General features: G+C 47.5%; 1 non-coding gene across 1 annotated transcript; it reads right to left on the bottom strand.

Annotated features, from left to right (window-relative positions):
- Positions 1–253: 253 nt before the first annotated feature.
- On the bottom strand, positions 254–328 carry LOC138568161 (small nucleolar RNA SNORD66). Its single transcript, XR_011302526.1, has one exon. It is a non-coding gene; the product is annotated as a small nucleolar RNA SNORD66 (small nucleolar RNA).
- Positions 329–15,569: the final 15,241 nt, after the last annotated feature.

The raw sequence follows: 15,569 nt of genomic DNA, 5'->3' as shown, positions 1-15,569 counted from the left end.
GCCCTGCAGGAGTGCCTGGTCCGGTCTGTCGGCGATCTCTGATCCGGTCTGTCAGCGATTACAAGCCCCTTGCAGCTGGCCAAAACACTCCTTTCCTTCTGCTCACTGCAGGCTAAGTCACCCAGTGGTCAGAGAGTTGGAGTGGTCTGGATTAATGAAGACGGTTTTGGGGCGCTGTGTTGCCAAGTCTCTAGGAACCTCTGGGTGTGTTGTAGAGATAGTCAGTCCCAGTTCCTTCACTGGGTCACGGTGGTTCTGCAGCAACACAGTTCCTTCACTGGGTCACGGTGGCCCAGACCCGCTGCGGCGCACCAGTCCATCTTAAGAATGTCTCATTATTTTGTGGGCACCAGGACGTTTCTTCTTGTGGGCACCAGAATGTCTCTTTGCTTGTGGGCACTGCTCTGGTAATGTCTCTTTACTTGTGGGCAACGCTCTGGTAATGTCTCTTTGGCCCAGCAGCGGTTTGGAAGCGGAATACTCGCGTGCCCTTTTGTTTTCTGCTGTTTATGTCTAGCTTATGTTTCTTGTTCTTCAGGTCTTTTGTGGATTGAAGGTATGCAGCCGTATGCCAGATAGCCGCGCGACCCGCTGCGTGGGAGAAGAGAACTGCTGAGGTGAGTACAAGGATGGAGGGGTATGTTCACAATCCGGCACTCACGTGGGCCTCCTGATGACTCGCGTGCACATGCACGCTTCACCCGCAACAGAACGCTCTCCAGGTTGCGTCCTTTTTTGCATTGGCAGCTTCCTTGGTGCCTAGGTTATCAGCGGAACGCTACTATGATTCCGCGTCACGTGACCAGCGCTGTGTGCTCACGTGACCCGGGGATCCACTCACGTGATGCAGCAGCACGTCATGTGACGGGAAGTAATGCCAGAAGCGCGAGTATTTAAATACGGCTCTCCCTGTACTCGCTGCTTCACAGCTGTTCTTTGCAAACTGTTTGGCGCTATGTGTTCCTTTGGATTTCTTGACTCTTTTTGGATTTTTGACCTCGGTTTACTTACTTGGACTTCGCTTGGATTACCTTACTGGCTTTGTTACATTGGATTTGCCTGTGCTTTGAACTCGGACTGCTCTTTGGACTGCAACACGGATTTCCCTTTTCCATCTGGTTTTCTTTGGAACTTCTTGCTTTCAAGCTCCACAGCTACCAAACCACGTTCTTGTCATCAGGTGGTTCTCACGTCATTATTGGGACTACAGTCTATCTGCCCACGTGAGTCCCGGACCCTAACCTCATAGGTTCATTGCCTTTCTCCTGACCCCTCTGGTAAGACCTTTTCCACGTTATTTTGGCACTGTCATTTACTGTCATTTGCTTGGTACTTAATCAGTATTTTCTTGCAGCGGATTGGGGTCCCAGAGGTTCGTGGTTCCGGAGTTGACCATCTCCACCTGTGGCCTCAACGGTCGCACAGGGAGTGACTTTGAGTTTCTCTGTGTGGCATTTGGGGACAGAGGACTCTTCTGCCTACCCGACATTCAAGTCTCAACAGACTGTGAAGCCGTATTGTCATCTAGGCAATGGATGGAAACGTTGAAGATCCCATGTCCGCTATAGTCCAAGCCATCACAGTACTACGGGCAGACATGGCTGCCGCTAATACCGCTATCCACCAGCTGCTTGACCGCATGCAAAGTATTAGACACCCATTGCCCCCAGACACAGAATTTGGGGATACACCCTCTGTCTCCCAACCCACGCCACCTCCGGCTCCATCGCCCCAAAATCCTGTCCCTGTTGTTTTGCCTTCCCCGTTTCCTTTATCCTTTCTCATCTAGCAGGCACTGCTGCAGCATGGGCCAACCCCCCTCTTGGAAAGTGATAGCCCCACTCTCTATGACTTTGACCTTCTTGTCACAGAAATGTCCAGGGTCTTCGACACCAGACATAAAGTTCAGTCCAGAGACCTGGAGCTCCTGGATTTGAATCAGGGTAAGGGTTCCCTTATTGAGTATATAACTCGCTTTAACCAATTGTCGGCTGAAACATCCTGGCCCGAAAGCAAGAAGGCAGTGGTATTCTATAGGGGTCTCAGTAATGCCATGAAAGATGCCTTGTCAGTGGTCCCTTCATTACCAACAGCATTCCAAGATCTGGTTGAACTCGCCCTCCAGGTAGATGCACGAAGGTCCGAAAGGAGAGCAGAAGCTGGGTTTGCTCACGCAGTCACACTCCCCACTTCGCATTCTCCTTCTGACAGCTCATCAGAACCCATGCAAATAGGGGGAATTAGGAGCCTGATTTCCCCTCTGGAAAGAGAACGTAGGAGGGTTGATAATGCCTGTTACTATTGTGGTCTAGTTGGTCGTTTTGTGAAGGAGTGCCCACGTCGTCCAAAGACCAAGACTCAGAGTTTTCGGACAGCTCGATCTTAGAACCGGGGACGGGATCGAGCTCTTCTCACCATACCCCGAACCCGATTCCTGCTTTTGGCCGCATTAGGCCTATTCAAGTACAGGCCACACTTCACCCCACACCTACTATTACACATCCTGTCACCATTATAATAGACTCAGGGGCAACGGGTAACTACATTGACATTGACATTGCCTTGACTAATTCCCTAAATCTGCCTCTTTTGACCAAGACTAGACCAGAACCAGTACAGGCGGTGGATGTCTCTGGTGTCTGGCCCGATTAAACAACAAACGGCACCCATGTTACTGACAATCCAATCCACACACAAAGAAACTATAAGTTTTGACCTCATTGCCATGCCCCAGTTTGGTCTCATATTGGGAATTCCTTGGCTCCAGGAACATAATCCACTCATTGATTGGAAGTTAGGATTTGGTTCATTTCGAATCAGAAATTTGTCAAAATTTCTGCCTACCCACAGATACCAGCAGTGATAACCCGGCTCATGCAATTGCTCAGTTAACCGTGTCCGACACGCAAGAGTCATCTTCAGAACACATAGTGGGGCTAGTGGCCACGAGCATTCCCCCCGAATACCAAGACTTTGCAAATGTGTTTGATCGTGGTTCTTCTGAGGTCTTACCACCACATCGCCCATACGACTGCCCCATCGATCTACTCCCTGACGCCACGATACCCACAGGACGAATCTATTCCCTCTCATCGTCGGAGGAGTTAGCTCTGAAAGACTATATCCAAAAAGCCCTGAAGATGGGACACATACGCCCGTCCACCTCACCTGCAGCGAGTCCCATATTTTTTGTCCCTAAAAAAGAGGGTGACCTACGCCCATGTGTGGATTACCGGTGACTTAATGCTATTACAAGAAAGAACCGGTATCCCATTCCCCTCATTACACCTTTACTCGACCACCTTGAACATGCTACCATTTTCACCAAGTTGGATCTGCGTGGGGCCTACAATTTGGTCCGCGTCCGTTCGGGCGATGAATGGAAAACCGCTTTCTGTACCCAGTATGGCTTATTCGAATATACAGTCATGCCGTTCGGTCTGTGCAATGCCCCGGCCACGTTCCAAAGGTTCATGAATGACATCCTAAGCGATATTTTGGACGTGTTCGTCGTGGCATATCTTGATGACATTCTAATCTTTTCTCAGTCCCCAGATGAACATGTACGCCATGTCCGTGAAGTACTTTCACGATTACAGAAACACTCTTTACACGCCAAACCAGAGAAATGCAAATTTCATGTCAGCAGTGTGGATTTCCTTGGGTTCTGTGTCACCCCTGCCGGCTTGTCTATGGATCAATCTAAGGTGATAGCTGTTTTAGACTGGCCCGTCCCTGCGAATCTAAAGGCACTACAATAGTTCTTGGGATTCGCACATTTCTATAGACATTTCATCTCGGGCTTCTCGTCCATTGTGTCTCCCCTCACTGCCCTGACCAGTCCTCATACACCCTTTTTGTGGACAGATACACACCAAAACGCTTTTGAAACATTGAAGACTGCGTTCACTACAGCCCCTGTCCTTCAGCATCCTGACCCAGATCTCCCGTTTATAGTTAAGGCGGATGCTTCTTCTTTTGCTTTAGGTGCAGTTCTTTCACAGACTCGTCGATCCTCAGGCCGCTTGCACCCGATTGCTTTCCACTCCCGCAAATTCACCATCCCTGAAACACTTTCCAATACCAGATACCAATGATCCTAATATTCTGATCACTTCCTATAATGAGTCCATGACTAATGCCATTGATATTATTGCCCCGCTAAAATTGCGCAAAAGTAAACCTTTAGCTCATCTTAACTCGTGGTTTACTCCAGAGCTAAAAATTCTCTGTACAGAAAAAAGCAAACGGGAATCACGATGGAAATCCTCCCCCACACCAGAAAATAAAACTAACCTAGCCACCATCACTGCTACGTACAAAAACAAGATAATACAGTCCAAAAAAGAAACAATGACAGAATAGCCCAAGCCAGTTCCAGCACTAAAGAATTATTCAACATTCTGAGAGAACTAGAGAACCCCAAACCCCCCGCCAGACACTTGCACGAAGGATAAAGCATGGTGGACTAGTATATAAAATGCCCTATCCAACAAAATTAAAGGTCTCCAGATCAAAATAGCCGACAAAAGATCTCAACTTACAGTCAACACTCCAGCACCATCCCCTACCATACACACTAACTCAGGCTTCATGTTTAAAAAAGTCACCGTACCTGTAGTTCAAAAAATCATTGCGTTCCCTCAAACCTTCCAATTGCAAGGGTGATAGCTGCCCAGCCCAGATCATAAAAGATGCAGCTAGAGACCTAGCTCCATTTATTACTAAGCTCATAAATTCCTCCTTCGCTAGTAATTCCGTCCCAAGTAACCTCAAACAGTCCTGGGTTCTACCTCTACTAAAGAAACAGACCCTCGACCCGGCTATTCCGACCAACTATAGACCAATTACTACAGTGCCCTTTCTACTGAAAATTTTGGACAAAATTGCCTACTTGCAAATACAAGACTATCTTGAAACTCACAAATTACTCGGAGCCTATCAATCTGGCTTCAGACCTCAGCATGGCACAGAAACTGCCCTTGTAGACCTTAAGAGCCAGATCGATGAACTGAAAGATAATGGAAAGATGGCCATCCTTCTGCTTATGGACCTATCAGCGGCGTTCGATTTGGTGGATCACACAATACTTTGTGACCAATTATCATCAGCAGCTAATTTCTCCAGCTCCGCAGTTTCCTGGATCCAACCCTTCCTCGCAAACGGTACAATGCGCGTGTTTTCACCGTTGGCAGCTGCTTATCCTACTCCCATCACATGTGGAGTCCCCCAAGGATCATGCGTCTCGCCCACTTTGTATAACATTTTTACAAAGCCACTATTCAACAAACTGGACCGTCTGGGTGTCACATACACAAACTATGCGGACGACACCCAGATACACCTACCCCTATCAGGAATCTATGATATAGATGTCGCACGGATTAACGAAGTCTACACAATCATTCAGGCACGGATGGCCACACATGGCCTCTGCCTGAATGATGATAAAACAGAGTTACTCCTAGTTGGCTCTCCAAATAACCTGCTTAAACTAAGCCCTCATTATAGAAGTATTTTCATTGACGGGAACAATATACCTGTAGCTAAACATGTAAAAACATTAGGTTTTTACCTCGATGCACACTCTAACTTAACTAAACAGATAAATATGACCTCATCCGCCACTGCCTACACGGGCAAACTGATCAGAGCCTGCAGACACTTTCTATCCCCCAACAGTTGCCTCACACTGGCCAGAGCACTCATACAATCCAAATTGGATTACTGCAACAGTCTACACCTAGGTGCCAATAAAGCCATCCTAAAGAAATTACAGATCTTGCAAAATAATGCGCTCAGAGTAGCGTTAAAAATTCCTAAAAGAGAGCACATATCAGAAGTGAGAAAACAACACAAGTGGCTCCCCATACACGACAAAATTCATCTGAAAACTATTTGCCTTACTCATAAAGCGCTCAACCACCTAGCCCCCCCTTATTTTACCGACAAGTTCACATGGAAAGTGTCCAACAGAACCACTAGAGCATCTAACAGACCATGTCTGGTGGTACCCAAATATAACTTAAAAAGAGCGGGGGGCACTATCTTCCCGGTATTAGCCGCCCAGCTATGGAACTCTCTCCCTCAGAACATAAAATGATTCAAGCGTTCAACAAATTCAGAAGCCGTGTTATCACTTGGCTACTCAACAAAATTTAACTGCCATAGTTTCTAGTTACCACTGGCTTTGGGATGACTGCATAATTTGTATATACTTTGTACTAATGCCATGACCGTTTGATTGACTGTATTTTGTGTATAATATGTATATTGCTACCTGTATTCTCACAGTACTGTCCGTGTAACCAGCAATGTCCTAACAGCACCAATTTACCCCTGGGTCAGGTGCGCTTTATAAATAAAATAAATAAACAAACAAACAAACATTATACCGTGACCGAGAAGGAACTACTGGCGGTCATGGATGCTTTCCGTGTTTGGCGGCATCATCTCTTGGGCGCCAAGCATCAGGTCACAGTCTTCACGGATCACCAGAATCTGCAGGATCTAGCCCCCTTAAAATACCTCAATAGTAGACAAGTGAGATGGCATCTATTCTATGCGGCATTCGATTTCCAGATACGTCATCGCTCTGGTTCGGCTCATGGGAAGGCCAATGCCTTGTCATGTTCTCCTGGGGGAGTTTCTCTGCCTGTGTACCCTGACATGCTATTAGACAACACCAAGGTAGTCTGTCTGTGCACACCATCAATGCCCTTGCTGGATGCAGTAAGGAAGTGGGTATCACTTCATCCTAACGAGCTGTCAGAATGGAATCCGGTAATTCATGATGGCCTTCCCTTTGTCTTGAATCGCTTGTTTTTGCCCACTGCAGACACGCGGAGCATGGCCCTTGAGTGGTCGCATGATGCCCCTGTGAATGGTCACCCGGGCCAACAACGCACGTTGGCTCTCTTGCAGCGTTGGTGCTGGTGGCCGGGCATGAAGAGGGACGTGGACTCTTACGTCAACACATGCTCCATATGTACTCAATGTAAGCCCTGTAGGGAACGTCCTCTGGGTCTGTTGCTTCCTCTACCGGTACCCCCTAAGCCTTGGCATACCTTGTCCATGGACTTTATTACAGATCTCCCTCGGGTGCAATGTTTTGATACCATTTGGGTGGTAGTGGACTCCTTTTCCAAGATGGCACGATTCATCCCCTGTAAGGGCATTCCTTCCGCCCCTACCATGGCCAGAACATTTTTTGACTCTGTGTTTTGCCTATTTGGTCCGCCTTCTGTCCTGGTGTCGGACAGGGGTTCTCAGTTCACCGCACGCTTCTGGCGGGCCTTGATCAAACTGTTGGGTATCGATGTCCGGTATTCCTCGGCCTACCATCCAGAAAAAGATGGTCAGACCGAAAGGGTCAATCAGACTTTGGAACAGTACCTACGGTGTCTGATACTTCAACAACAATCCACCTGGTTGCATTCCCTCTGTCATGCTGAATTCGCTTACAACAATGCGGTTCATGCCTCCACTGGGTTCTCCCCCTTTTATGTCTTGTATGGCAAGCATCCCCGTGTTCTGCCTATACCCGACCTCATGGCCTCTTCCAATCGAGCCGCTATTGCTTGTGTCAGGGATATGTCTGTTATTCACACCCGCACCTCGGCACACCTCCGTAAGGCTCAGGCATCCATGAAATCCCAGGCGGACAAGAAGCGTGTGGTGGCTCCTGTACTTTCGGTGGGTTCTTGTGTCTGGCTCTCTACTCGTCATTTGCGGTTGGTGGGTTGCAGGAAGCTCTTGCCCCGTTTTGAGGGTCCTTATGTAGTGTCTCGGGTGATCAACCCTGTTACTTACTGTCTTGTACTCCCGAGCTCCTGGCGTATTCACCCTGTGTTCCACGTCTCCCTCCTCAAGCCTTGTCCGGGTCCTTCCCGTCTTCGCACCCCTGCTGCCCCGGTGTCTCCGTGAGCCCTGGATGTATATGAGATTTCTAGCATTTTGGACTCCCGTATCTACCGGGGGCACTTGCAGTACCTGGTGGATTGGACTGGATATGGTCCGGAGGAGAGGTCCTGGGTCCCTGCTTTTGATGTCCACGCTCCTCGCTTGGTGGCTCGTTTTCACAGGTATCATCCTTCCTGCCCAGGGGGTCGTGGGCCTTTGGGGGGGGGTCTGTCACACCCTCCCTTGTACACACACCTGTTAATACTGCCACTCCTGCCATTGCTAAGAACTCTGGAATTACTGTAGCTCGCCCCGCTCCCTCCGTCCCATCTTATTCCCCCTTCACAATCCGGCACTCACGTGGGCCTCCTGATGACTCGCGTGCACATGCACGATTCACCCGCAACAGAACGCTCTCCAGGTTGCATCCTTTTTTGCATTGGCAGCTTCCTTGGCACCTAGGTTATCGGCGGAACGCTACTATGCTTCCGCGTCGCGTGACCAGCGCTGTGTGCTCATGTGAACCCGGGGATCCACTCATGTGATGCGGCAGCACGTCATGTGACGGGAAGTAATGCCAGAAGCGCAAGTATTTAAACACGGCTCTCCCTGTACTCGCTGCTTCACAGCTGTTCGTTGCATCCTGTTCCTTTGGATTTCTTGACTATTTTGGGATTTTTGACCTTGGTTTGCTTACTTGGACTTCGCTTGGATTAACTTACTGGCTTTGTTACATTGGATTTGCCTGTTCTTTAAACTCGGACTGCTCTTTGGACTGCAACACAGATTTCCCTTTTGCATCTGGTTTTCTTTGGAACTTCTTTCTTTCAAGCTCCACAGCTACCAAACCACGTTCTTGTCATCAGGTGGTTCTCACGTCATTATTGGGACTACAGTCTAACTGCCCACGTGAGTCCAGGACCCTTACCTCATAGGTTCATTGCCTTTCTCCTGACCCCTCTGGTAAGACCTTTTCACGTTATTTTGGCACTGTCATTTACTACCATTTGCTTGGTACTTAATCAGTATTTTCTTGCAGCGGATTGGGGTCCCAGAGGTTTGCGGTTCCGGAGTTGACCATCTCCACCTGTGGCCTCAACGGTCGCACAGGGAGTGACTTTGAGTTTTCTCTGTGTGACATTTGGGGACAGAGGACTCTTCTGCCTACACGACATTCAAGTCTCAACATTACCCCCCGTATTCTTGGTTTTGCAGGAGCAGCAGGAGTACCTGGTTGCAGACACGCGGAACGAAATCCTGTGATGTGGGCGGAGCCGACGAACGATGCAAGTCCAGCGATGTTGGCGGAGTTCCTGAGAAGTCACTGTATCAGGTAAATCATCTGAAGCGCTGGGCACTTGGATCTTGACACGTTGGAGAGTGCTGGATTCAGGAACGCTGGATGCCTGGGAACGCCGGGTACGTGACAGGCAAGCGTCATGCTGGATCCCAGCCGGAGAAAATGCTAAGCAATGGGTGTGGCCCAGGGCAGGGTTTATATACCCTGGGCCCACCCAGCACCACTAGACCACCAAGGATTATTGAATAGCAGGCCCGTTGGGGGCCATGGTGGATTCAGCTAGGCATCCCAACCCGGAGGCCATTTTGGAAGGGGCAGCTGCCAGGGAACACTGGCAGTAGCCGTTCTTACGCCACTCAGCCATCTTCCTTGACCAGATGCCACCAGCACTGCCAACTGGGGGAATCATGACACAAACCCAGCTGACGATCCGGGAAAGTCCGAGTGCAAATCAAAATTGAGGCAGAGACGTTTTTCCATCATCCCGAGAAAGAGAGCATCAGGTGTTTCGACGAACACAAGACCCTCGAGAATATTTCCTTCAATCCTCTGCACTGTTACCACCATGGACATTTTGCCATCGATGTGGGAATGACCGCTGTGTGACCAAGAGCCAGATTATGCCCGAGTAGCGGCTCGCTTTAATGCACTCAAACCCACTCCAGCCCAGGCATTGTCGGGAAATGCACACAAGGTTGTAGCAGAGGAAATATACCCATTCCAAAACCCCTCTGCCTAGGTCACTGAATTGATGCTATTTAATAATTTATTATCAGGTGCCAATGAACTCATGCTACCAAGCTACTTATTTATTTATGTATGAAATATACTCATCCAGACACCCCTCTGCCCAAGTTACTGAATTGATTATATTTAATTATTTATTACCATATATCAATGAACTCATGCTACCTAGCTTCTTATTTATTTATGTATAAAATATATCCATTCAAACACCCCTCTGCCCAGGGTACTGAATTGATGCTATTTAATTATCAGATGTCTATGAACCCATGCTACAGAGCTACTTATTTTATATACAATCTACCCATTCAAACACCCCCCCCCGTCCAGGTTACTAAATTGATCCTATTTAATTATTTATTATCAGATGACAATGAACTCATGGTACAGAGCTACTTACTTTATGTATGAAATCTACCCATTCAAACACCCGTCTGCCTAGGTTACTGAATTGATGCTATTTATTTTTTTATTATCTAGGGTAATGGAATGAAGTCATTTAGGTATTATTTATTTCATGTAGTAACTGAGAGCCCCCACTCTAGGGGCCCAGGTGTGTAAAGTTATTCATGTGATGAGGAGAATCCGTTATACACATTCAGTGATATAAAAAGGCTGTTCAAGCAGTGCAAATTAAATAAGGCTGTGTGTGTTTATTTAACCAGGTGCTAAGGACAATTGTCAGTCATCTGGGCTGACCTACCATAAGATAGGGCCATATCCCCCTCAGTGCAGCCTGCATATACTGAGGTCTGCAATAGGCCTTTACGTGATGGTTCACCTTGTATCCCCCTGGGTTTCATCTGCACATGTGTGCAGTAAGGTGTAAGTATTCCGGCTCAGTTCTCATACAGGTTGCTGCTCACTCCTTCATACAGAATCAAAGGGAGAAACACCTCTCACATATCCCATACTGGAATGAGGAATCCACTTGGCCCTGCTGCGATCAACAGTGAATATGGATTCTGAGAAATGGACCCCCAAGCTTTCCATTTCACCCGACCTCCCCCTACGATGGCTTACGCGTAAACGACAGTATTGAAGTAGGCTCTTTGACCCTTCCGAGTTTTAACCTTTGTTGTCGGACTGAGCACCAAAGAGGCCAGACTCTTAACTTGTCGATTATATGACTTTGAATAAGAGGGCATTTTAACGGGATGGTCGTGGGGCATCGGGCACTCCTCACTCCTTCAAGATGAAATGATGTGGGCAACCATTGCATAATTCATAGGAATATGGTGTTTCTTCTAATCTGTTCCATCTATGAAACAACATATACTAGGACTTCGTTTCTGGGAGAAACAAAGTATATAGGGAGAGGGGTAGTGTGTAAAAAGGGTGGGGGTAAAAGGCGTGCCACCTCTCCCCCTCCAAATAAACGCAAGAGGGAGAGAAAAAATCAAAGAAACAGATGTGAAGAAAAAGAAATCAGATGTAACAGCATACTCCCAATTTCCCAGCCCTGCCACTGGAATACAAACTAAGTTGAGCAGCGTTATTCAGCAGTGAGACACCTTGCTGGAGGAAAAAGCATGAGGCAGTAAACACCTCCATCGAATAGGTATTCTTCAGATCTAACTTCAAGGGCCATCATTGTAGCAAGCCCAAGTAAACACCAAACAATGTCAACCAGGAAAGCTGTGAAGGAGGTGAGGGCTGGGGGGTGTTGGGTCTCATCCTTCTTTCTGCCTCTGACCATTTTTTGCTATTGGATTGTCCAACTCCAGGCCTCGAGGGACAGAAATCTGCCAGGTTTTCAGGATATCCCTCATTAATATTCATGAAAAAAAATGTTCATACATTTGGAATGATTGTATGCAAATGTATCTCATGAATATTAATGGCGGTTATACTGAAAATCTGACATGGACCCGGTGCTCCATACCTGGAGTTGGACGACAGTTTGGAAGCATGTGTCCTTGAGGAGGGGCTTGGGAAACTCCCAAGCTATAGACCTGCAAAACTGGTTACCATAAACACAGCCGACATCTTGGAATGCTAAGCAACCCCACTTGTTAAATCATGGTCTACATCCCAGTCGCTACTGAAGTAATCAACTCCCCTACGCAGCCCTATGGGATGTACTGCAATGGTCCTGTCCCAGACTCCCTGCCCTCAGCTCCAGCAATTCAACCAACAAACCTACTGCTGATCTGAGCCCAAATTGTGTGGCCCACCATTAGGATTGTGCCGGCCTATGTGATCTTTACCTTATTTGGTGTTTAAGGCTACCTGTTTTCCGTGTTTACTGATTTTTACACAGGAATAGAGACAGAAATCCATCTGCTTTCTATCTGTATTTATAAAAACAGAAAAACCGGCCACCATACTTGGATCCCCATGATATCAGTCAGGCCTTGCAAATTGCCATCTTGCGGAGTGTAAAACCCTAAAGCGAGGTCCCTTTTGAAGCCGTTTACACTTCTGCATGAGAAGTGTCCAAGGTCAGCAGCAGTCACAGGAAGAGCCATTTATTTCACAATAAGCTGGATTTGAGGTGCACGGATCAAGCGCCATTTCTCTACCATAGGTCTGTGGGTGGGCATGCTTTTGGTTAATCCTTTTTCTTTTTTCACATCAGTTATAGAAACTGAAAAAATAAATATACCACTTTTACCCTTACCTTAGTAACACTTCCTGATCTATAATCCTTCTGTCTCTCAAAACGAAAGTGGAATGGAATGGCCTTAAAATAGGCAACCAGGCAGAACACCAAACATCTCTCAAACGCAACACATACAATACATCTCTCTTGGAGGGCTTAATCAAGATTAGTGCTCAAGCCATCACACCCTCGGGCATTGGATCTTGGAGCTGGGCCTTGTTTGGCAACCCTGGGGCCACGATGTCCCAGGGCCTTCCTGAGAGGCAGGAGAACCCCCAGACGGAAGCTTCCCCCTTTGAGGCGTTCTTCGTATGGCTGACCCCAGAACACTCTCACTCCCACTCACTTAAAAAGCATTACAACGCTTGGTTTGTGCAGTGTTTTGGGGCCCTCCTGCTTGCTGGACACAGACGCAGGAGTCAATTATTCAGTGTGAAACTCCCTCATAGCCTAATCAGATGGTGTGTGCACGTGTGCCAAACACGTGACACTGCATGAGGCAGGGGGCCGGGGGCAGACATAACATTGCATGCCAAGCAGGGGCAGCTTGTTCATAATGGGCAAGGGGACGTCGACCCACCAGCGCTTAGCCCCCCCTCTCACCTCATTATGGAGGAGCCAGTCCAGTGAAATATGAGCCCTCCCACAGCAGTTTTTTTCAGCTGAGGGAGTGCTCTTAACTGTCAAAGGGAAACACTGTTTCCCTTTAACAGTTAGAGATCCCTAGCCGTGCAAGCTCAATGAGCCGTGCAAGGCTGGGGGCGTTTGCTTCCCCAGCCTTGCATGTTTCATTGGAAATGCTGGCGGGGGCACTGCATGTCTGTATCTGCAAAGGGGCACTCCTGCGCCTTCTCGCACATACAGACAGAGCAGGCTGGAGTGGGGTGTCTCGTCCCCCACGCTCAGGCCCCTCTACGCATGAGCAGAAACCAGGAAGGTTCCTGATTCCTGTTCATGCTAGCAGGCCGTGAGCGCTGGTGGGGAAAGACCCGTGGCAGAAGGTAAGTTTGTTTATGTTCTGTTTTTTTTTATTGAAATGATGTGTATGGATGAGTGCATACTTGTGGTGTAAGGTGAATGCATGTATGATGATAGATGCTGGTGTGCATGAGAGTGTGATTGCTTTGTGCATGTTGTGTAAATGTGTGCGTTTGTATGTTCATTTATTTATTATTTAAATATGTGAATGGATACATGTATGCTTGTGTTATGAGTGAGTGCATGATGGGTGCTTCTGTGAATGAGACAGAGTGCTTGCTGTGCACATGTTGTGTACAATGTGTGTGTCTGTATGTTCATTTATTATTTAACTATGTGTATGTATGCATGTGTTTTGAGTGTGTGCATGATGGATGCTCGTGACTGTGTACGAGACAGCGAGTGCTTGCTGTGTGTATGTTGTGTAAGTGTGTGTGTGTGTGTGTGTGTGTTTGTGCTGGTCCGAGATGATTTTGGCGAGTGGGTGTAGGAGGTTTGTCCAAAAAAGGCATTTTAAAAATGCCTTCGTTGCACAAACCCCCTCCCCACCGGCCAAAATCAGCCTCTCCGTCTGAGGTGCTGTGGGGCCTAGGGGACAGGGATGGTATTTTTTTACTGGACATCTATTAGAGATGTCTAGTAAAAAATAGCATACCTGCCCCCTGGGCCCCCAGCGCCTTGCATACACACATAAACACTCTGATTGTGTGTGTTTGTTTGTTGCTGTGGGGCCCAGGAGACAGGTATGGTATTTTTTTTACTGCACATCTATGATAGATGTCCAGTAAAAAAAAATACCATCCCTGTCCCCTGGACACCCAGTGCCTGGCATACACACATAACCACATTGATTGTGTTTTTGTGTGAGGAGCTCAGGACCCAGGGGACAGGCATGTCATTTTTGTTACTGGACATCTATGATAGATGTACAGTAAAAAGAAACATGCCTTACTCCAGTGCCCCTCAACGCCTCGCATACACACAATCACATTCAGTGTGTGCGTGTGAGGCACTAGGGCCCAGGTATGTCTTTTTTTTACTTGGTATGCCCAGTAAAGAATGCCAGCTAGTCCGCTGGGATTCCTAGCGCCTCACATGCACAGTCAAGCATGAACCTTAAACTCCCCAGCGCCTTGCATGTACACACAATTGATTATCTGTGCATGTGAGGCACTGGAGGGCAATGAGGAAAGGCATGCCATTTATTAATGGGCACCTGATAGATTCCCAGTAAATAAATAGCATGACTGGGCCCCACAGCACCGCACATGCACACAACTAATGTGTGCATGTGAGGCGATCAGGGCCTCAGGGGATGGGCATAGCAGTGTTTCCTTTGCATCTATGCCCAATAGAAAATGCCATGACTGTACCCTGGGAACCCAGCTCCTGACACGCATCTGCGCACTGGGCCCCCCACGCACCTAGCAATCACACATAATCACATTAATCATTAATGTGATCATGTCTGACTGGAAAGCGCTGGCACACCATGGAGCAGGCATGATATTGTTTACTGTGCATGCCTGATAAAGCAAGCATGATAAGTGTTACTATGTAGCTAGACTTGCATTTGAATGCAGCCAGTCTAGCCATTTCATATTGTGGTATGACATTTTATATTGGGCAGCTTTGATAATGCAAGCATGATCAGTGATATTATACCTTGCACATTACACAGTTCAAGAATACTGATTGGATATAGGAACTTCGAACCCCCTCCCCCCACTCCCACACACAATGAAAGTAACGTTTAAGTGGAGTTTTAAATGTAGATGCTGCAAAATTCAGATATGTGTTTTGCCTGAAAATAAGTACCAAACTCACCCAATCCCACGGCACCCCAAGAACTCTTCAGTTGTCCCTCATCAGGTGGCAAACATCCTGCCAGTTCTTCAAAGTAAGATCCCATCAGTTTGCATTGTAATGCTGACACTCATGCATTTACATACTTGCCAACCCTACAGATTTAGGCAGTCGGCTACTGCGTTTTAAGCAGTCCTACCGCCTACAGATTTGGGTGACAAATCCTACTGCTTT

This window comes from Ambystoma mexicanum, chromosome 2p (assembly GCF_040938575.1).
Source record: "Ambystoma mexicanum isolate Mex_15411 chromosome 2p, UKY_AmexF1_1, whole genome shotgun sequence".
Lineage (NCBI taxonomy): Eukaryota > Metazoa > Chordata > Amphibia > Caudata > Ambystomatidae > Ambystoma > Ambystoma mexicanum.
The sequence above is the reverse complement of the archived record's forward strand: the minus strand, read 5'-3'. Positions and strand labels throughout refer to the sequence as shown.